The sequence below is a fragment of the Triticum dicoccoides genome, chromosome 3A (assembly GCF_002162155.2).
Source record: "Triticum dicoccoides isolate Atlit2015 ecotype Zavitan chromosome 3A, WEW_v2.0, whole genome shotgun sequence".
Lineage (NCBI taxonomy): Eukaryota > Viridiplantae > Streptophyta > Magnoliopsida > Poales > Poaceae > Triticum > Triticum dicoccoides.
The window spans coordinates 116,728,805-116,751,440 of NC_041384.1; positions in this window are offsets into that span (position 1 = coordinate 116,728,805).

Here is a 22,636-nt window from a genome sequence, read left to right on the forward strand (position 1 = left end):
AGACCAACTTAGGCCAAAAGCCTAAGCTTGGGGGAGTACGTATTTCACACCGACATTATATTTATGTTCACACACACTCATTGCTATATGTTGGTGCTCATACTTTTTCACTGTAATATACATGCTTTCTTCTTGTGTGTTTGTTAAACCTTAAGAAAAAAACAAAGAAATTAGTAGTAGTTTATTTTCCTGCTGTAGTAGTAATAATTAAAAAGAAAACCCAAAAATATTTCCCGTTCTTCTTTTGCTTGTTGGGAGCTTTCCCATGTAAATAGTTTTATTTCTTTTCTTTTCTTTTGGGGGTCAGTAGGAGAAGACCATAATTAAATTGTTGAAGTGGCTCTTATATGCATTATTGTTGATTTAACCAAGAGCCCATATTGCCTTGTCTTCTCCTGTTTATTGAATGCTCACAGATTCCAGCTTAGTCCAATGCACGTACACTCTTATTATTATTCACACCGTTCGGTCGTACAAGTGAAAGGCAATTATGATGATATATGATGGACTGACTGAGATGAGAAAAGCTGGTATGAACTCGACCTCTTTTGTTTTTGTAAATATGACGAGTCCCTCATTCTTGATTCAGCTTATTATGAATAAAGATGTTTGCAATGACAATTAGAGATCATAGTTGCTTGTGCCATGCTTGATTAGCTATGAGTTATAATGGTTTACCTTGTGTGCCAACATGCTATTGAGATGATTATGATGTGGTATGATGGGGTGGTATCCTCCTTTGAATGATTTAAGTGACTTGACTTGGCACATGTTCACGCATGTAGTTGAAACAAAATCAACATAGCCTTCACGATATTTATGTTCATGGTGGATTATATCCTACTCATGCTTGCATCCATTGTTTATTAATTTTAATGCATGTACATGGCTGTTGTCACTCTCTAGTTGGTCACTTCCCAGTCTTTTGCTAGCCTTCACTTGTACTAAGTGGGAATACTGCTTGTGCATCCAATCCCTTAAACCCCAAAGTTATTCCAGATGAGTCCACTATACCTTCCTATATGCGGTATCTACCTGCCGTTCCAAGTAAATTTGTATGTGCCAAACTCTAAACCTTCAAATAAACATTCTGTTTTGTATGCTTGAATAGCTCATGTATCAACCAAGGTTGTCCTTATCTTCCATGTTAGGCGGGTTATTCTCCAGAGGAGTGGACTTTGCTCCTCACTCACGAGAAAATGGCTGGTCACCAGGATGCCCAGTCCCATGCTTTATGCAAACTAAATCAAAATTAATTGCAAACAAAACTACCACTGAGACCTGATGTATGTTGGAGGCACTCGTTGTTTCGAGCAAGCCATGGATTGATGCTTGTTGGTGGAGGGGGAGTATAAACTTTACCATTCTGTTTGGGAACCGCCTATAATGTGTTTAGCATGGAAGATATCGCCATCTCTTAGGTGTTACGTTGACAATGAAAGTATACCGCTCAAAATACAATTTATCTCTATTTCAAAACCGAGCTCCGGCACCTCTACAAATCCCTTCTTCCCTCTGCAAAGGGCCTATCCATTTACTTTTATGTTGAGTCATCACCCTCTTATTAAAAAGCACTAGCTGGAGAGCACAGCTGTCATTTGCATTCATCACTGTTAATTTATATTTGGTATGACTATGATTGGATCTATTTTACCATGAATTACAATGTCTAGTCAGTCCTTGATCTTTAAAGGTGCTCTGCATTTATTTTTTGCAGTCTCAGAAAGGGCTAGCGAGATACCATCTTGTTATATCATATTATGATTGTTTTGAGAAAGTGTTGTCATCTGAGATTTATTATTATGGCTTGCTAGTTGATTATGCTATTTATACGAGTAATTATGAGACCTGAGAATTATTGCAAATGTGGTTAGTTATGATCTATGCTGAAAACTTGAATGCTGGCTTGACATAGTTACAACAACAAGAGCAAACAGAGTTTCTAAAAGTTCTTCTTTCTTTCTTTCAGTTTGTCAACTGAATTGCTTGAGGACAAGCAAGGGTTTAAGCTTGGGGCAGTTGATACGTCTCCGTCGTATCTACTTTTCCAAACACTTTTGCCCTTGTTTTGGACTCTAACTTGTATGATTTGAATGGAACTAACCCGGACTGACGCTGTTTTCAGTAGAATTGCCATGGTGTTGTTTTATGTGCAGAAAACAAATATTCTCGGAATGACCTGAAACTCCACGGAACATCTTAGAAAAAATAATAAAAAATCCTTGCCAAAGATGAAGACCAGGGGGCCCACACCCTTCTCACGAGGGTGGGGGGCGCCCCCCCTAGGGCGCGCCCCTACCTCGTGGGCCCCCTGGATGCCCTCCGACACCAACTCCAACTCTATATATTTGCTTTCGGAGAGAAAAAATTCAGAGAGAAGAAATCATCGCGTTTTACAATACGGAGCCGCCGCCAAGCCCTAAAACCTCTCGGGAGGGCTGATCTCGAGTCCGTTCGGGGCTCCGGAGAGGGGGATTCGTCGCCGTCGTCATCATCAACCATCCTCCATCACCAATTTCATGATGCTCACCACCGTGCGTGAGTAATTCCATCGTAGGCTTGCTGGACGGTGATGGGTTGGATGAGATTTATCATGTAATCGAGTTATTTTTGTTAGGGTTTGATCCCTAGTATCCATTATGTACTGAGATTGATGTTTCTATGACTTTGCTATGCTTAATGCTTGTCACTAGGGGCCGAGTGCCATGATTTCAGATCTGAACCTATTATGTTTCCATGAATATATGTGAGTTCTTGATCCTAACTTGCAAGTCTATAGTCACCTACTATGTGTTATGATCCGGCAACCCCGAAGTGACAATAATCGGGACCACTCCCGGTGATGACCATAGTTTGAGGAGTTCATGTATTCACTATGTGCTAATGCTTTGTTACGGTTCTCTATTAAAAGGAGGCCTTAATATACCTTAGTTTCCAATAGGACCCCGCTGCCATGGGAGGGTAGGACAAAAGATGTCATGAAAGTTATTTTCCATAAGCATGTATGATATACGGAATACATGCCTACATTACATTGATGAATTGGAGCTAGTTCTGTGTCACCCTATGTGATGACTATTACATGATGAACCGCATCCGACATAATTATCCATCACTGATCCGGTGCCTATGAGTTTTCCATATACTGGTTCTCACTTATTTACTTTCCCGCTGCTACTGTTACAATCACTACAAAACACCAAAAACATTACTTTTGCTGTCTTTACTTTTGTTGCGGCTACCACCACTATCATATTACTGTGCTACTAAACACTTTGCTGCAGATACTAAGTTTCTAGGTGTGGTTGACTTGACAACTCAGCTGCTAATACTTGAGAATATTCTTTGGCTCCCCTTGTGTCGAATCAATAAATTTGGGTTGAATACTCTACCCTCGAAAGCTGTTGCGATCCCCTATACTTGTGGGTTATCACGTTCCTCGAAGAAAAGTTGCATACTTCTTCAGAGAATTCAATTGTTCAAATTCCTCAACTGAAGAAAATGGCTGACGGTAAAAAGCCACAGAAAGGAGGAAAGAGGGCCGAGGTCAACACAACATTTGAAATCCCTGATGACATATACAAGGATTACTGCACTCCTGATGAGGCCAAGTTTGGAAAAGAGGAAAAAAGTCAGTGCAAGGTGCGCATACAAAGGATAGAAAGGAGATGGGCAAGAGAGTGGAGGGAGTACAGATATGTTACTCCCAAGTACATGAAGAAATTCATACTCAATCCTCCATGCCCAAGACCTCCATTGACACCTGGTCAAAGAGCTGATCCCACCAGCCTCAAGTGCGGTGAGGACTATCCTGATGAATGGGCCAAGCGCCAAGCCAAGTTGGCTAAGCAAGCCAGAGAAGCAGTGAGGAAGTTTAATGAAGACTCTGCTGCTACTGCTGCTGCCTTTGCTGATGCCTCTGGTGTCAAGCCAAAGAAGGCTATGTCAAAGAAGCATGCGCGCAAGCAAAGTGCTTCATCAACAGTGTTCTCAAGGCCAAGTTCCTCAGCAATGCCCTCATGGCCAGAATCCTCAATGCCCTCACGGCCAGAATCCTCAAAGCCCTCACGGCCAATTTCTCATGCTGCTCCTGCTCCTCAAAAGTCCTCAGCTCCTCCGCCAAAGTCTTCGGCCGCTCCGACAAAGTCCTCTGCACCTGTGCATCTTGCCACGTGTCAAAGGACCACAGGCGTCTCAATTGCCTCAGGAGATTCAGCTAGTTCCTCAGCTGCACCAAATTCCTCAACGAGACCCTCTCTACTGAAGACAAAGGCCACTGCTGGACGAGGTCATCACCCTTGTCCTCAGAAGAAGCAGGTCACCTTCCAAGTGCCGTCTGAAGAAGACGAAGGTGATGATGATGAACTTGCTGAAATCATCAGAGATAGGCAATTCAGGGCCGCTAGAGCCAAGGGAACATATGTGCCACTGCTTTTGGATCCCAAGTTGATCCTCGAATACATTGATGTTTGGCACAAGAACCCCAACACTCCCATGCCTGATTTCAAGCTGACTCCTGGCCAAAGTCACATGCTGACCCATTTCATCCAAGAAGAAAAATGGAAATATGAGAAGGCCAGGCAGATCAAGAAAGCACAATACAAGAAGGAGAAATTTCTGAAGAAGAACGTTGTCACTATGACAACTGATGAACTTGTAAAAATCCAATCTGAAATCAAAACCCTCAGTGATGACTTCAAAGCCTACTATGCTGATTGGCAAGGAGCCAAAGTTAGATTTGTAAAGATAACTGAACAGTTCACTTCCAATGTTGATGCCCCAATGCAACAGGAAATTCCATAGGCTGAATCATCTGCTCAGCCGACTGAAGAACATGCCAGCATCGCTAATGAAAATTAGGCTGCTGAAGAAAATGTGAGTTCTAGGGCTGATGACTGCATTCCAGCTGCTGAAGAAATTGCCAGGGCATCCTCTTGTGGTGCGCGTGAAGAAATTGAAGAAATTAGGGCAACTACATCAGTTGTGCCTGAAGAAAATCAACTAGATTCTTCTGCTCCTCCTGCGCCAACACCAACTCCGATCCTTCCATTTGCATCAGATGTGAAGAAGACCAAGGCTGCAGAGCGTGCAGCAGTGAAGAAAAGGAAAGCATCAGCTACTTCAGATTCTTCAGCTCCGAAGAAGTTGAAGCCTTTGACCACTTCATTTGCTAATCCCATTGATGTTGTTCTAATCTCAACCATGCCATCAAAGGACCTTGTTCCTTTTGGTGAAGAATATGAGATCCCTAGCGGATCTGATGAAGAAAATCATTCTGCTACTTCGTCAGAGCAGATTGATAAAGAAATTGAAGTGGATGCGATCCCTTCAACACCTGTTATCGCCTCGCCTATGCCTCAGTTCACAGCTGAAGAGGCTGGCATTAAAGAAATGGAAGATGAAGATGTGGACGTTGGCTGCTGCACACCAATGTTCACACCGTTGCAGCAAATACCTCAGTCCCCTGCACAAACTGTTCAAGTGGGCTCTGAGGAAACTCACCCCACTTCATCTGTATGTGAGGAAATTCCAGCCACTAGTGCTGAAGAAACTGCTGGTGCTGGACATCTGAAGACACAGACTGTCACTAAAGAGGAACCAGAAATTCCTCAGCCTGAAGAACCTGAGATTGCAATTCCTGAGGTCGTGATGCAACTCACTGACACTCCTATGCCCAAGCCAAAAGATCCATTCTCATGCAAGCAAAAGTTCAAGGCTGATGATTTCTTCGGCGAGCACGTATTCTTCAAAGACTACAACCCATATGATTTCGCTCGTATAAGGAAGAGGCGTTTCTGGACTGCTAGTCGAGCAAATTTCTATTCCTCAGTGCTGTTCAACAAAGAGAAAATCTTCTACCATGAGCACATTCCTCACGTGGATATGGAATATCTGTCGTGCTTCGTGCCAGTCCTCAGTGTTCTTCACGATGCTGGACTGTTAAACTTTTGCTCTGACATCTGTGATTGGAATGAAGAACTGATTCTTCAATTTTATGCGACGCTGCACATCACAGGAGATTCTGAAGATGTGAATTCATGGGTGCTGGACTGGATGTTTGAGAGCACTCACTACACAGCACCAGCTACTAAATTGCTTCGTGCCTTACCACTCAGTCCTCCCCTTGAAGAAGCTCGTTGCATCTATAGTGAACCTGAGCTTAGAAATCACTACATGCAAGTTCTGATGAAACCTTTGAAGCCAAGTCAGGCCCCACGAACCAAATTCCTCGTGAAGGAATTACTCTATGTGCCCAGAACTGTCTATCGTATTCTTACAAGGACAATGAGTCCTATCAAAGGCCACGACTCATCTGATGAGGAAATTGTTGGCATCATGAAGAATCTTGTATTCAATATCGTTCATGGCATTCCTGTCAATTATCACAATTTCTTCATGAGGACTCTAACAAATGTTGCACTGTCCCCGTTTGAGCTGAAGCCTTATGCACCTTGGATTATGAGATTCCTTAGAACAAGGTCTTCACTCAAGTACAAAGCTGATTTTCAGAATCACCTCATCTACTTGCCCCCAATTGAAGTCCTCAAGCGGACCTATTCCTCAGTTGATGAAAAGGGCAAGGCACTAGCTGTTATAGATGAAGGCATTCGTCCATTGGATGGACAGTTTCGCAAAGCTCCCTCTTATTCCACCAATGATGACTCTACCACACATGACTCTGCCAATGCACCCAAGTCTACTCCTCAAGCCACTACTCCTCGTGTGATGACTGATCATGAGCTTCTACTTAGTCTTCACCAGAAGGTGGATCGAAATCATAACTGAGTTAAGTGTCAGTTTGGTTCATTTCTTCACAACATGAGTGCTACACACAATGCAGTGAAGAAAAACCATTACTACCTCCATGAAGTCTTCGGTCGCACTTGGGCAATACTATCACATCTGTATGGTGAAGAAGATCTGAAGAAAATGGGTCTCAAGGAAGATTTTGACTGGTCTGCACCTCCACCGAAGAAATTCAAGAAGGTCAAGGTTCCTTCCTTGGTGGCCAGCTCATATTCTTCATCGCACGACACTGATGAGAATGAAGACATGGACGACACTGCGGCAGGCCCTACTACGACAAACGACCCCAACAACACTGACGCTCCTTCATCAACTTGATATTTTTCAGGGGCGTTAGTCCTCATATTCGATCCTTTTGGTCATTTGATGACAAAGGGGGAGAATTTTGAGTTAGTCTTCAAGTGGGTCTTTCTATATGGGCGTTTTTTTTCAAGTTACAACTCTCGTTCTTCTGAGACTTTATTGGATTGAGTGGTAAACTTAAACCCGATGGTGCTCTGATACTTTTGATATGTTTTTCTGCATGCTTATTCCTCATATATGCTAATGCACGCATGCTGAATTACATCAGTCACCATATTTCATCTTGCATTTCAAATTCTTCACTATTATATGTCAAATGCATGTATGAATTACAACATATAGGGGGAGATCTCCATGATTCAACTCTTCAAGTGTGCATTGCTTCAAAAGCAAATTCCTCACTATGCACATCTTTAGGGGGAGTTCTTCTATATCTTGCAATCAAATTCCTCAATATCAGTATTTACACTTCATATGTTTATCCCCGTTGAAAACTTAACCTATATTGTCATCAATCACCAAAAAGGGGGAGATTGTAAGTGCATCTAGTGCCCCTTAGTGATTTTGGTGTATTGAAGAATTATAGGTTAAGGGACTAATGCATTTGTGAGTGTACACAGGTCTATAAGTCTATGAGGAGTTTGATATTTACAGAGAAAGTCGACCCCTAAAAATGAAGTTCTTCGACTGAAGACTTTGTATTTCTGAAGACTTTCTGAAGCCTTTGAAAGTGAAGAAATTAGTGTGACCTTGAAGACTTGGTATTCATTCGAGGAACATGAAGCGTGAAGACTTTTGTTTTTGTGGTTTCATTTTCTCTTTCTTGAGTCATAGGAAACACCGTACTGTTAAATTGGGTCGAGGAAATACTAAGGAAAAATTTCCATGTGATGCTCAACTCAAAATCCTACACCTACCAATCCCTTCGAGTGAAACCTTTGGAAATCTCATGCAGTCTAGTCATATTCTTCAGTGACGGAGACGAAGTTCTTCTGGTCTCTGAGGAATTTGTTCTGACTGAGGAGTTAGGAATTCGCCAGTGCGGATTTCCTACACAGTGAGGAACATGATAGCCCTGAGGATTTTGTTACTCAAAATTCCAACCGTTGCTGTGCTATGCTCCAGTTGTCCCAAAATATCTATCCACCTAACGGTCATATCATTAATGCGCATTTATGTCTTACCATGTCGGGCTGCTCCCTAGGCTATAAATAGCCGCCCCCTACAACCACTAGCTGGTTGGCTGCTCCGAGAGAAACTGGCACTTGTCATTTCAGAGCAACCCATCCTCCGAGGACTTTGAGAGAAAATCATCAAGTGAGGAAAAACCCAAACCCAAACACCTACGAACCCCATGTGATTGACCATCACTGAAGAGATTGATCCTGCGTGGATCCGACGCTTGTTACCTTTGAAGACTATGCTTCTTCTAGATGGTTAGGCGTCATGGTTGTCAGGACCCCGATTCCAAGTCACATTGATCTAGCCGGTAACACCTCATATCACTTTGCGGCCTCACGCACGGTATTCCCACGGGTGTCGCCTTACTATGGCCCGGGACCGTTTGCGCCTTTTGGCTCACGTATATGATAATGTCGCTAGCATCCATATGATAGAGAACCCGGGCCGACATGGCTAGTCGTGAACCCAAAGCGGCACTAACCTATGGGGACATGCATACATGAATCGCATCGAGCATGTCGGTCAGCAGCGTGTGAATCTGGGCTGTAGCACTGGGCTAACAGGACTCCGGGAACCCGGGCTGTAGCAGGCTAGGAAGGACTCCGGATGTCACCGCATGACATTTCCCCGAAGGAACAGACATAGGAAAAAAGTGAAACACATGCTGGCCAGTCAAGTGTCCTGAGCAGTAGTGCTGGGCTAGCAGGACTCCGATGAACCGGGATGTAGTGGACTACTATGGCTCATGGAAGCACTAGACTACATTTCCCCATAAGAGAGGCTGCCAAGGATAAACAACTAGGTTGTCAGATCCCACACATACCAAGCATTTCAATTATACACACAATATGCTCGATATGTGTAAATACAACATGGAATCACAACATAACTCTACGACTCAAAGTATTTATTCATTAGGCTCCGAGGAGCGAGATATTACAAACATGGGTCTTATGACCCAACATACAGAGCGTACAAGCAACAAGAACATGCGGAGCTTAACTTGTCTGAGTACAAACAACTACAAATGAAGAAGGCTGAGAAGCCTGACTATCTACCAGATCCTGCCAAGGGCACAAGATCGTAGCTGAGGTATCAAGCTAAACATCGAAGTCCACGCGGAACTACTAGCGAGACTGACGTCTCTCTGCAAAACATAAAATAGGCAAACGTGAGTACAAATGTACCCAGCAAGACTTACATCAGAACAAGCTACATATGCATCAGTATCAACAAGGGGGGGGGGGTGGTGGAGTTTAACTGCAGCAAGCCAGCTTTGACTCAGTGGCTAACCTGAACTACGACTTCAAGCAACTCTTTTGAGGTGGCACACACGAGTCCACATATTCACCATTCAATACACCACTATGGATCCGCTCCCGTCTCCCTACGAGAAGGCCATCCATAGCACTCACACTTATCTTGCGAGTTTTAGAGTATCCACTTTCACTCGTCTATGAACTATGAAAGGGGTCCAAGTTTCCATATCCGAGGAATCCGGCTATTCGAATAGATAATGATAACCCTGCAAGGGTGTACTTCTTCACACACGCTCCCACCACTTACCGTCATTTACACGACATGTACTCGGCAACCTTCAAGCGGAAGCCCAATGAGGGTGTCGGCCACGGCCTACCTAAACACCTAAGTCTCTATTCCAGGTTTATCGCCTATCCAGGTTCCACCCGCAGGGAGTCCGGCCGAGGTTTCCACATACGGCCCCGAATGATGTGAATAGGGTTACCGAGACACCAAACGGGCGCCCGGTACACCGTGCCACGGTGTATCTACCGCAACATAGCCCACCCCTAGGGTCAGAGCTACGCACAGCCGCCAACACATAACCTACAAACACCAGAAACTAGTTGCAACTCCTGGACAGAGTACTAGGGTGATTAAGAAGCCGAGAGGGTCCATTGGTTTCGGGCCCAATGTGTGGTAGTAACTGTTTCATGGATCACAAACACAAAACTCAGTTCCTAAGGACGGCTCCAATGAGACAACCCACCATGTACTCCTACATGGACTCTCACCGCTACCTTTACCAAATCGTGTTCACACATTTAGCTCTCAATAGTAGGACATGTTCACACACCTCCGATTCATTCCCGATGAATCAGACTTGACTCAACTCTAAGCAGTAGCGGGCATGACAAACAAACATGAATGAGTAGGCACATCAGGGCTCAAACAACTCCTACTCATGCTAGTGGGTTTCATCTATTTACTGTGGCAATGACAGGTCATGCAGAGGATAAGGGGTTCAACTACCACAACAAGTAACAGAGGAATCATGTTGTCCTAATGCAGTAAAAGAGAGCAGGAGCGAGAGAGTGGGATTGTATCGGAATGAACAAGGGGGTTTTGCTTGCCTGGCACTTCTGAAGATATCATTGGGTCTTCATCAGTGTCAATGATCACAGCATCGGTACAACGTCTATCGGGAGGGGACAACCATCGGCAAACACAGAAAGAACACAATCAATGCAATGCACAATATGATGCATGATCATGACATGTCAATATGCTATGTTTTCAGCTAATGCAACTAGCAACAGGTTAAATGGGGTTGGTTTGAACCCTAAGTCCAAATTCAAACTCCATATGTGATTTCTTAAATGCCATTTAATTGGATTGTCCTAAACAGCAACTTTAAGTTGTTCCAACATGCATGGAAATGCCAGATTCAGATTCTTTGGATTTTTCTGATAATTTTTCATATATAAATCTTTTCAATCTGAGTTATAGATTATTTTCTATGATTTTTCAAAGTTTTGGATATTTTCTGAAAATAAATAAATCATGTAGATTTATTTAAAAATGCAGAAAAGGTTTTACTGCGTCAGCATGACGTAAGAGTGACGTCATCAGGTCAACTGTGGCTGGCCAGGTCAAACCTGACCAGTGGGGCCTACTGGTCAGTGACACAGTGCTGGCTCGAGTCAATGACAGGTGGGACCGGTCAAAGGCCATGTCAGCAAAGTCAACCTGACGTGTGGGCCCGGTGGTTTAGTCTAAGTTAAACAGGGAATAAATCCTCGGGTTAATTAGTGCGTGGGGCCCATCCTTCAATGGCACAGTGATTAGCTAATGACGTCATTAGTGTTAACTAAGTGTGCCACGTCGGAGTCACCGGAGTTCAGCCGGCGGCGACCAAAACCGTGGCGGCAACTCGCTGGAGTTGCTCGGGTTTCATGTACAGGCCGCGGTTTGAGCCGCGGTTGGTCTCTACGGTAGCTGGCATTGCAGCGCGTCACCTGGTGGCAGTAGCCGGGCCTGGGGTGGCCGGAAAAGACGCCGACGACGATGTTGGCGGCTGCCGGAGCTCGGGCGAACTCAGGGTCGTCGCTAGGAGGCACAACAGGAGGTGCAGAGGGGTGCTGCAGGCTCCTGGGGACACAGTGAGTGCGGTGAAGTGCTCGGTTGCGAGCTTGCGCGGGTGTGGCCACGGCTACGCCATGGCCGGCGGCGAGATGCTCTCGGGCTCGAAGAGGGCGGCGACTACACGGCGCAAACGAGCAGGGGGGAAGTGGGGATCGAAGGAGAAGGTCACGGGGAGTGCAGCGGTGGTCTTGGGGAGCTCGAGGAAGCAACGGAGCGGGTGCACGGTCGCCGGGGATCCCAGCGGACCGAGGTTGAAGAAGATGGCGATGGCGGTGCTGCGGTGCGTCCCGGCTTGCTTGACTTGGCGGAGAGGTCGGGGATGATGTGGCGGAGCGCCTGGACTGGTCGGGGAAGTGAGGGGGAGGCGGTGGACACGACAACGACGAGCGGCGGCGATGGCTCCGCTCGGCTTTGGGAGAGAGAGCGAGGCACAGATAGAGCGAGAGCGTCAAGGGGGTCCAGGGGGTAGCGTGGCATCGCAGAGGGAGTCCAGGGCGACAAGGGGGCAGCCAGGCAGGCAACTGCCGGCGTGGCATGCCGCGGCACCATGGCTGTCTTCTCCTCTGCCTTCTGGCAGGAGGAAGAGGACGCCCCTGCCCTCGGTGGGCCGGCCAGGTGGCTGGGCTGCCAGGTGGCTGGGCCTAGCACAGGGGAGGCCCAGGTTTGTTCCTTCTCTCTCTCTCTCTTTTATTTAGTTTCTGTTTTCTATTTTTCTGTAATTGTTTTGACTTAATTAAAATGCTAAGGCATTTTCTAAAACCCTGAAAATAATTGTGGGCTCTGTATGGAATATTTCCAACAACCCTCACTTAAGTTCATAATTATTTGGACATTTAATATATTATATAGCATTTAATTGTCCAAATGCAAATACGTATGAATTAACTCCAAAATCTAGAAATGTACTAGAAATGTTTGCATCATTTTTGGAAGAAGTTTTCACCCATTCCAAAATTGATGAACTTTTCTAAAATCCATTTTGGGTAGATGGAAAAGATTTAATTTGACCCTAGTTGTATTTCACTTGCTGCTAGGGTTTATCAGTCCCCATTTCAAAATTAATAGAATTTAGACATGATGCATGGAGGCTAATGCAAAGGCAGGCAAGGCCTGAACTGGGGCTGTGACAGCTCACCCCCACTAAACAAGAATCTTGCCCCGAGATTCAGGTGTAGGGTAAGATGAAAGGGGAACACAAACTAAGATAATCTTCACAATCCAGGTTGCACCTCTTAGGGTTGTTGATTCATTGCATATGTTGACTCTGACATCCTTGCCTTTGAGATCTTCATCCACGCGATGACGAGAAGAAAAGAAACTCTCGAAGAATCAATCTTCTTGAAGATCGAGCAACCGACGATCAACTCACAGAACAAGACATAGCAACATCTGTCGAGATGAGACACAATACACACATCAAGAATGATGGAAATGAGCATATGACAAGGTTTAAGTAAGTAGCGGAATTGCCACACCTAGGAGGGTGGTGAACGGTGTCAACGTAGCGAGGGGTTGGGTTGCCATGATACCATAGCGAGACATCTTAAGGAAGGTGACTCGCAGAAATATTCCCTTAAGTGGCAAAAAGAATTACTTTTGATACAAAGATCATTGAAACTCTTTATACCAGCCTAAGGTAATCACAATCGATCGTTGGAAGGGGTTTGAAAGAATGGCATACTCCGACTAGGATGGATGATGTGGACTATCTTGTTGAAGACAACGCAATGGATGATTTTTGCTTATCATCAGAAATGGATGGGACCCATGGTAAGTCCACTTTTGAAGATGATCCTGAACAACAACTACTAAGGTGCAAGCTGGGAACAAAATGCAAATGTTGGGAATGATTCTGGTAACTGGGGAAGAGCTCAACAGTCGAGAGTGAGTCCACTGTTTGAAAAGGTTATAACCTAACCGAGGAAACTGGAGGCAAATCCCAGTTAACGCCAACGGTAAAACCTGGTGCTTGCGCATGCTCTCAAGAACTTGAGTATCTCCATATTCTTCAAGGTTTTACCAATATCCGTGTCAAGGATCCTGGCAACACAACATACCACCATGATGAATGGTGATGGATGATGCCGATGCAAAGGAAGATAACACTTTCTCAGATTTCACCTTAGCAAGGCCAAGGAAACAAAATCTGGATAATCGACTAAGAGACATTTAGCACTCCGCTTCTAATGTTCTCCTTGATGTGCTAGGATAACTCATTTATTGATATGGTTTGGTATCTAGGACATCAAGTGAAAGGTCGGACTTCGGGAGCACAAGAATCCGTAAGGATTAACTATGGAGGTAAATCCTACGAAATCCTCATGGGAAGGTGGCCAACTTTCTTCAATCAAGATACTACAATAATAGGTCTTCCGGCTGGATGTGTTGGCCATGACATCCACTTTACCGGTTATCGAGAGACCAATATTATAGTTCTTGGAAAATGCTCCAACCATCATATCTGCCTGAGATTCAGATCTGGTTGGTGTCAGGATATTCCAGACTCATCGAGTCTAGAAAGGAAAATGAAGGTTTGCAACACAAATCGACAAGACGACGTTGCGAGATTCTCGGGGGAATGAACTACGGTAGTAAGCTCCAAAACATGAGCCGGTTCTGCTACAAGCATGTGAACACGTTGTCCTAGACAAGCATGGTCACCTGGTAGTCTTAAAATGAAACACTACCGAGTTCAGGGGGAACCATTAACAAGGATATCGAAGTCCTTGCGTAGGTCTAACTCTTAAGAAGAAACTTCTTCTCCTTGAACAAATCAATCAGTGGCTTGGTGTGCTAGGGATACGTATAGAATGTAGATGATCAGTCTATTAGACCATAGAATACTTCGCACATGCATGACTGACTTGGGATGATTCTAGATGAAGCAAAAACAAACTTTCTTGAATTCACGGCGGCAACTTACATCAGATGCACATGAATTAGAGGAAGTCACATCTTTCAACCGGACTTATGCTTCATGATCGGGACATGAGGGTAATGCTTATAAAGTTTCCAACACTAGTGTAATGTTCAACGTGAATCATGGGGGAGACAAAATGCTGCTGATGGGCTTAACAACAACTCATCGAAATCTCCATATCACTGGACTTCCACCACTATGTGAACAATGTGATAGTATTGGTCAGACCAAAGATATAATGGTGTATGCTCGAGGGACAACCGCAAGTAAGACAACATTACGAACATCGTTGGTTCTGATTTGATTTGACGATAGCCCACACTCAAATCAAGGTTTAGACAAGATAATAGATTCAACAGCTGATCACGGGGATCAGTCGATGAAGATATCATCTTTCTTCAACACACACACACACAAGGATATCCCTTAGAGATGAACTAAGTCGGACAAGTTTTCATCTTCCAACTCTCCAAGTTGTTGTCTAGCTTAACCAACTAGCTCAGGGTATCCAACATAGATTCCTGGAGAAGAGGGTGGCTACAAGAAACCAACTTGATCACGAGCTCAACATAGCGATCAGGTGACAGCCTGGTGATACCTCCGAGAAGATATTCGGAAAATCATGAACCATCGATATGTTATTAAGCTCGAGAAAAATCTTCTTTTCAGGGCAAGACGATATGATCAAGGAGCGAGGGATTATCATAGTCCTAACTCATTGGTCGATGAGTGCACCCGGAAATATGGACTAGGTAGCACGTCAATCTTAGAATGATGATTTAATTACCAGCACGCTAAGAATGAGAGTATTGTCCATTAACTACCAAGCAACGGAGTTGCTAGGTATATTTCTTTCACACATCACAGTTCACTTGTCGGCATTCCGGTTATAATAACACAGAGCTGAGGAACAAACAATGATGGCAAGAAATATTACTGCGTCAAGAATTTATAAAAGGTGGTGCAATTCCCATGACATTCCTGATGTAAAGATGGTAATACCCCAAGGTAGAATAGAACAAAAACTAAATTGGCATTTGATCTGTGGAATACAACTACTTTGACCCAATCCTAGAAGTGGACGAGGTACTGGAGTTTGTTTCTCCTAGTCATTCTGGAATAGAATGGCTTGATGGACCACAAGAATTATAGGCATCGATGAACACAAATGCACACATACTCTTGGCTATCAACTGATAGAAGATGGTCGGAATACAACTGAAGAGGAACAACTCGAGGAACATATAATTTTCTGAGTTGTGGATGCATAGATTAGTATGTCGAGCATAGCTCAACATTTCTTCCGGACAACCCATGCAGAATGGTAGGACTGGCAGATTCACAATGAAGAATGGAGAACTCATCAAGAGCACTCTGGTTGTGATCTTATGGTTCAAAGAACTTCTGCCATAGGCGGTTCATAGTATTTGGAAGAAGGATATACCACGGACCTCGAGGACTAATGCAAAGGTTACTAATATCCTAAAGGAACTAGCAACACTATCAATATGAGGTAAGTAGGGTGGATCTCGGGTTCAAAACCCAGTAGTAGAACACCTACTAACTAAATGGCATCATGGGATGCTTTTGAGAATAATGGCCAGAATCACACACTGGGGATACAAAACATGGCTAGATCACTAGGTGACTCCCTAAAACACCTAGGGTCATAGTAATAGCTACAGCATATATGTCGAGGCAATAGAGTACCTCAACTGACCGGTTAGTGTGATTAATCTGGCCCAAATGGGCATCAGGAACAGGAGGAAGGGGTTTGCAAATGCATCAGACTATTTAGAAACCTGGAATGACTCGGACATCATAACGGCTGTAAATGCTCAAAAAGATTTGAGACAACCTGCAAAAATGGTGGCATAGCCACTCAACAACAATATCAAGGTTCCGAGATCAACTGACAACATACGGAGGTAGTAGGAACGGAACTGAGGCTTGAAACTATCAATTCTATAAGTCTATGGATTAGTAACACGTCATCCTGATAGATAGATGAGAAGGCCTAGTTCTTAATCCTCGTAGAAGAGAAGAGGATGACTCAGATCAGAAGGGCATAAGATATAAGGAGTAAAAAGAGCCTTACATTCCCTTCCACAATCAATTCCCTTACATAACTAAAGCATTTCTAGACACGACTTCGACCGGCTTGGCTTGGTAATCCTACAGGCAGTCAGGCTCTGATACCAACACTGTCAGGACCCCGATTCCAAGTCACATCGATCTAGCCGGTAACACCTCATATCACTTTGCGGCCTCACGCATGGTATTCCCACGGGTGTCGCCTTACCATGGCCCGGGACCGTTTGTGCCTTTTGGCTCACGTATATGATAATGTCGCTAGCATCCATATGACAGAGAACCCGGGCCGACATGGCTAGTCGTGAACCCAAAGCGGCACTAACCTATGGGGACAGGCATACATGAATCGCATCGAGCATGTCGGTCAGCAACGTGTGAATCCGGGCTGTAGCACTGGGCTAACGGGACTCCGGGAACCCGGGCTGTAGCAGGCTAGGCAGGACTCCGGATGTCACCGCGTGACATTTCCCCGAAGGAACGGACACAAGAACGAAGTGAAACACATGCCGGCCAATCAAGTGTCCTGAGCAGTAGTGCTGGGCTAGCAGGACTCCGGTGAACCGGGCTGTAGCGGACTACTATGGCTCATGGAAGCACTAGACTACATTTCCCCATAAGAGAGGCTGCCAAGGATAAACAACTAGGTTGTCGGATCCCACACATACCAAGCATTTCAATTATACACACAATATGCTCGATATGTGTAAATACAACATGGCATCACAACATAACTCTACGACTCAAACTATTTATTCATTAGGCTCCGAGGAGCGAGATATTACAAACATGGGTCTTATGACCCAACATACAGAGCATACAAGCAACAAGCACATGCGGAAGCTTAACTTGTCTGAGTACAGACAACTACAAATGCAGAAGGCTGAGCAGCCTGACTATCTACTAGATCCTGCCAAGGGCACAAGATCGTTGCTGAGGTATCAAGCTAAACGTCGAAGTCCACGCGGAACTACTAGCGAGACTGACGTCTCTCTTCAAAACATAAAATAGGCAAACGTGAGTACAAATGTACCCAGCAAGACTTACATCAGAACTAGCTACATATGCACCGGTATCAACAAGGGGGGGTGGTGGAGTTTACCTGCAGCAAGCCAGCTTTGACTCAGTGGCTAACCTGAACTACGACTTCAAGCAACTCTTTTGAGGTGGTGCACACGAGTCCACATATTCACCATTCAATACACCACTATGGATCCGCTCCCATCTCCCTACGAGAAGGCCATCCATAGCACTCACACTTATCTTGCGAGTTTTAGAGTATCCACTTTCACTCGTCTATGAACTATGCAAGGGGTCCAAGTTTCCATATTCGAGGAATCCGACTATTCGAATAGATAATGATAACCCTGCAGGTGTGTACTTCTTCACACACGCTCCCACCACTTACCGTCATTTACACGACATGTACTCGGCAAACTTCAAGCGGAAGCCCAATGAGGGTGTTGGCCACGGCCTACCTAAACACCTAAGTCTCTAGTCCAGGTTTATCGCCTATCCAGGTTCCATCCGCAGGGAGTCCGGCCGAGGTTTCCACATACGACCCCGAATGATGTGAACAGGGTTCCCGAGACACCAAACGGGCGCCCGGTACACCGTGCCACGGTGTATCTACCGCAACATAGCCCACCCCTAGGGTCAGCGCTACGCACGGCCGCCAACACATAACCTACAAACACCAGAAACTAGTTGCAACTCCTAGACAGAGTACTAGGGTGATTAAGAAGCCGAGAGGGTCCATTGGTTTCGGGCCCAATGTGTGGTAGTAACTGTTTCATGGATCACAAACACATAACTCAGTTCCTAAGGACGGCTCCAATGAGACAACCCACCATGTACTCCTACATGGCCTCTCACCGCTACCTTTACCAAATCGTGTTCACACATTTAGCTCTCAACAGTAGGACATGTTCACACACCTCCGATTCATTCCCGATGAATCAGACCTGACCCAACTCTAAGCAGTAGCGGGCATGACAAACAAACATGAATGAGTAGGCACATCAGGGCTCAAACAACTCCTACTCATGCTAGTGGGTTTCATCTATTTACTGTGGCAATGACAGGTCATGCAGAGGATAAGGGGTTCAACTACCGCAACAAGTAACAGAGGAATCATGTTGTCCTAATGCAGTAAAAGAGAGCAAGAGCAAGAGAGTGGGATTGTATCGGAATGAACAGGGGGTTTTGCTTGCCTGGCACTTCTGAAGATATCATTGGGTCTTCATCAGTGTCAACGATCACAGCGTCGGTACAACGTCTATCGAGATGGTACAACCACCGGCAAACACAGAAAGAACACAATCAATGCAATGCACAATATGATGCATGATCATGACATGTCAATATGCTGTGTTTTCAGCTAATGCAACTAGCAACAGGTTAAATGGGGTTGGTTTGAACCCTAAGTTCAAATTCAAACTCCATATGTGATTTCTTAAATGCCATTTAATTGGATTGTCCTAAGCAGCAACTTTAAGTTGTTCCAACATGCATGAAAATGCCAGATTCAGATTCTTTGGATTTTTCTGATAATTTTTCATATATAAATCTTTTCAATCTGAGTTATAGATTATTTTCTATGAATTTTCAAAGTTTTGGATATTTTTTGAAAATAAATAAATCATTTAGATTTATTTAAAAATGCAGAAAAGGTTTTACTGCATCAGCATGACGTAAGAGTGACGTCATCAGGTCAACTGTCGCTGGCCAGGTCAAACCTGACCAGTGGGCCCTACTGGTCAGTGACACAGTGCTGGCTCGAGTGAATGACAGGTGGGACCGGTTAAAGGCCACGTCAGCAAACTCAACCTGACGTGTGGGCCCGGTGGTTTAGTCTAAGATAAACAGGGAATAAATCCTGGGGTTAATTAGCACGTGGGGCCCATCCGTCAATGGAATAGTGATTAGCTAATGGCGTCATTAGTGCTAACTATGTGTGCCACGTCGGAGTCACTGGAGTTCAGCCGGCGGCGACCAAAACCATGGCGGCAACTCGCCGGAGTTCCTCGGGTTTCGCGTACAGGTCGCGGTTTGAGCCACGGTTGGTCTCTACAGTAGCTGGCGTTGCAGCGCGTCGCCTGGTGGCAGTAGCCGGGCCTGGGGTGGCCGGAAAAGACGCCGACGACGATGTTGGCAGCTGCCGGAGCTCGAGCGAGCTCGGGGTTGTCGCTAGGAGGCACAGCAGGAGGTGCGGAGGGGTGCTGCGGGCTCCTGGGGACACAGCGAGTGCGGTGAAGTGCTCGGTTGCGAGCTTGCGCGGGTGTGGCCATGGCGTACGAGATGCTCTCGGGCTCGAAGAGTGCGGTGACTACACGACGCAAACGAGCAGGGGGGAAGTGGGGATCGAAGGAGAAGCTCACGGGGAGTGCAGCGGTGGTCTTGGGGAGCTCGGGGAAGCAACGGAGCGGTCGCACGGTCGCCGGCGATCTCGGCGGACCGAGGTTGAAGAAGATGGCGATGGCGGTGCTGCGGTGCGTCCCGGCTTTCTTGACTTGGCGGAGAGGTCGGGGATGATGTGGCGGAGCGCCTGGACTGGTCAGGGAAGCGAGGGGGAGGCGGTGGACACGGCAACGACGAGCGGCGGCGATGGCTCCGCTCAGCTTTGGGAGAGAGAGCGAGAGAGAGCGAGGCAGGGAGAGAGCGAGAGCGTCAAGGGGGTCCAGGAGGGTAGCGTGGCATCGCAGAGGGAGTCCAGGGAGACGAGGGGGCAGCCAGGCAGGCAGCTGCCAGTGTGGCACTCTGCGGCGCCGTGGCTGTCTTCTCCTCTGCCTTCTGGCAGGAGGAAGAAGACGCCCCTGCCCTCGGTGGGCCAGCCAGGTGGCTGGGCTGCCAGGTGGCTGGGCCTAGCACAGGGGAGGCCCAGGTTTGTTCCTTCTCTCTCTCTCTTTTATTTAGTTTCTATTTTCTATTTTTCTGTAATTGTTTTGACTTGATTAAAATGCTAAGGCATTTTCTAAAACCCTGAAAATAATTGTGGGCTCTGTATGGAATATTTCCAACAGCCCTCACTTAAGTTCAGAATTATTTGGACATTTAATATATTATATAGCATTTAATTGTCCAAATGCAAATACGTATGAATTAACTCCAAAATACAGAAATGTCCTAGAAATGTGTGCATCATTTTTGGAACAAGTTTTCACCCATTCCAAAATTGATGAGCTTTTCTAAAAGCCATTTTGGGTAGATGGAAAAGATTTAATTTGACCCTAGTTGTATTTCACTTGTTGCTAGGGTTTATCAGTCCCCATTTCAAAATTAATAGAATTTAGACATGATGCATGGAGGCTAATGCAAAGGCAGGCAAGGCCTGAACTGGTGCTGTGACAATGGTCTAGAGCATCCAAGAGGAATTGTGGATCAACGAGTGACCAAGTTTGTGAAGGTTTGGAAGTCACCTCAAGACTTACCACGAGTGATTGGACGAGGTCTGTGTGACCTTAGTTCAAGGCGAATGCGATGAGGACTTGGTGTCCCGAGCTGCGTGTTCACGACTGGGTGTCCGGGACTGTGTGTCCTCGAGTTTAAATACTCAGCCACTCCAACCAGACGTACAACTGAGACAGCTGTTGGAACTGGTCTACCAAATCATTCTCTTCAACAAGCTTACTGGTTCTATTCCCTCAACTCTTTCATTTCCTCATAACTGTGTTGTGTGTTTGTTCGTATCTGTGTTTGAAGACTTTGCCAGAAGACTTTCTCAATTTCCTCAGTTCAATTTCTTCAGTCTGTTTGTCTTCATCCTGTGTTATCCTGTGCTTATGCTTCCTGTACTCTGTGCCTGTCTTCATTTCATCATGATGACTATGCTTGTATTCTGTTATGTTTACTTTTGAGCACTTATTCCGCTACTAGTAGTTCTTCGCTAAGGAATTTCCTCACCGGCAAATTCCTCGGTGAAGAATTTCATAAAAATCGCCTATTCACCCCCCTCTAGTCGATATAACGCACTTTCAATTTCAAACTGTCAAAATCTAAATACTGCGTGGGTAGGATAGGATCAAAGGGCAAAGGCAAAACACCCAGCTCTCATGTTAAATGCATGGCATAAATTCTACCATAGAACCAACCACTGCTAGCATTGTGCTGAAGTCTATGTGCAACAATTGCTCCAAGGTTATAATTACTTTCACCAGTGAGAGCGGTGTGAAGGAGGCTCAAGTCTGCGCACAAAGTGTGCTACAGTCTTGCCTGCCTATCATGCAAAATACTGAATTGCGGGAAAGTGAATGCTCTTTATTCTCCCTTGTCTCACTCCCCTATTTTCACCATAGCAAAGGCTAGTCAAGAAAGATTTGAACTCAACCGTTGGTGGCTCATCAAGCGAACCCCAAAATGGAAGTTTGCAATGGTAAGAAAAATTCTCAAGTGGGATAGTAAATGGATTATTATAAAGCATAAACGACACCCTAGACTCATGTGGAAAATATTTAAATCCTTTGACAAATGATTCCGTGAGAAGTTGGTATTGTTCACTTATTTGATAGGTAGGGACCGAGGCCGGCATTGTGAACATATTGCTCAAATTCCTCCTTAATGCCCACACGCACCATATATTCATCGCTAGGCCATAAACATGTCTTGGTGGCAGCATCTCGCGTGGAACTTTCATTTGGTTCAACATAAGACCGACGTGTAGAACTGTCACTAGAAGATGCCCCCTAGGATGGTCTCCTCGAAGAACTCCTTCCAAATAGGTTCATCATGTCCGCGTACAATTTTCTGAAAATAAAAGTTTTGGGGTGACAAAAATTTGTCAACAAAACTTTGTAAGATTGATAGCAACTACTCATAGGGATACATAGAAGCCATAGCAAGCATTCAAACTACTTAGAACACTAGGAATTCAACATGCAAGCACATCTACAGTAGAACCAAGAGTAGCTAATTATTCAAAGTATAAGCCACTAAAACAAAAACTAATTGGAC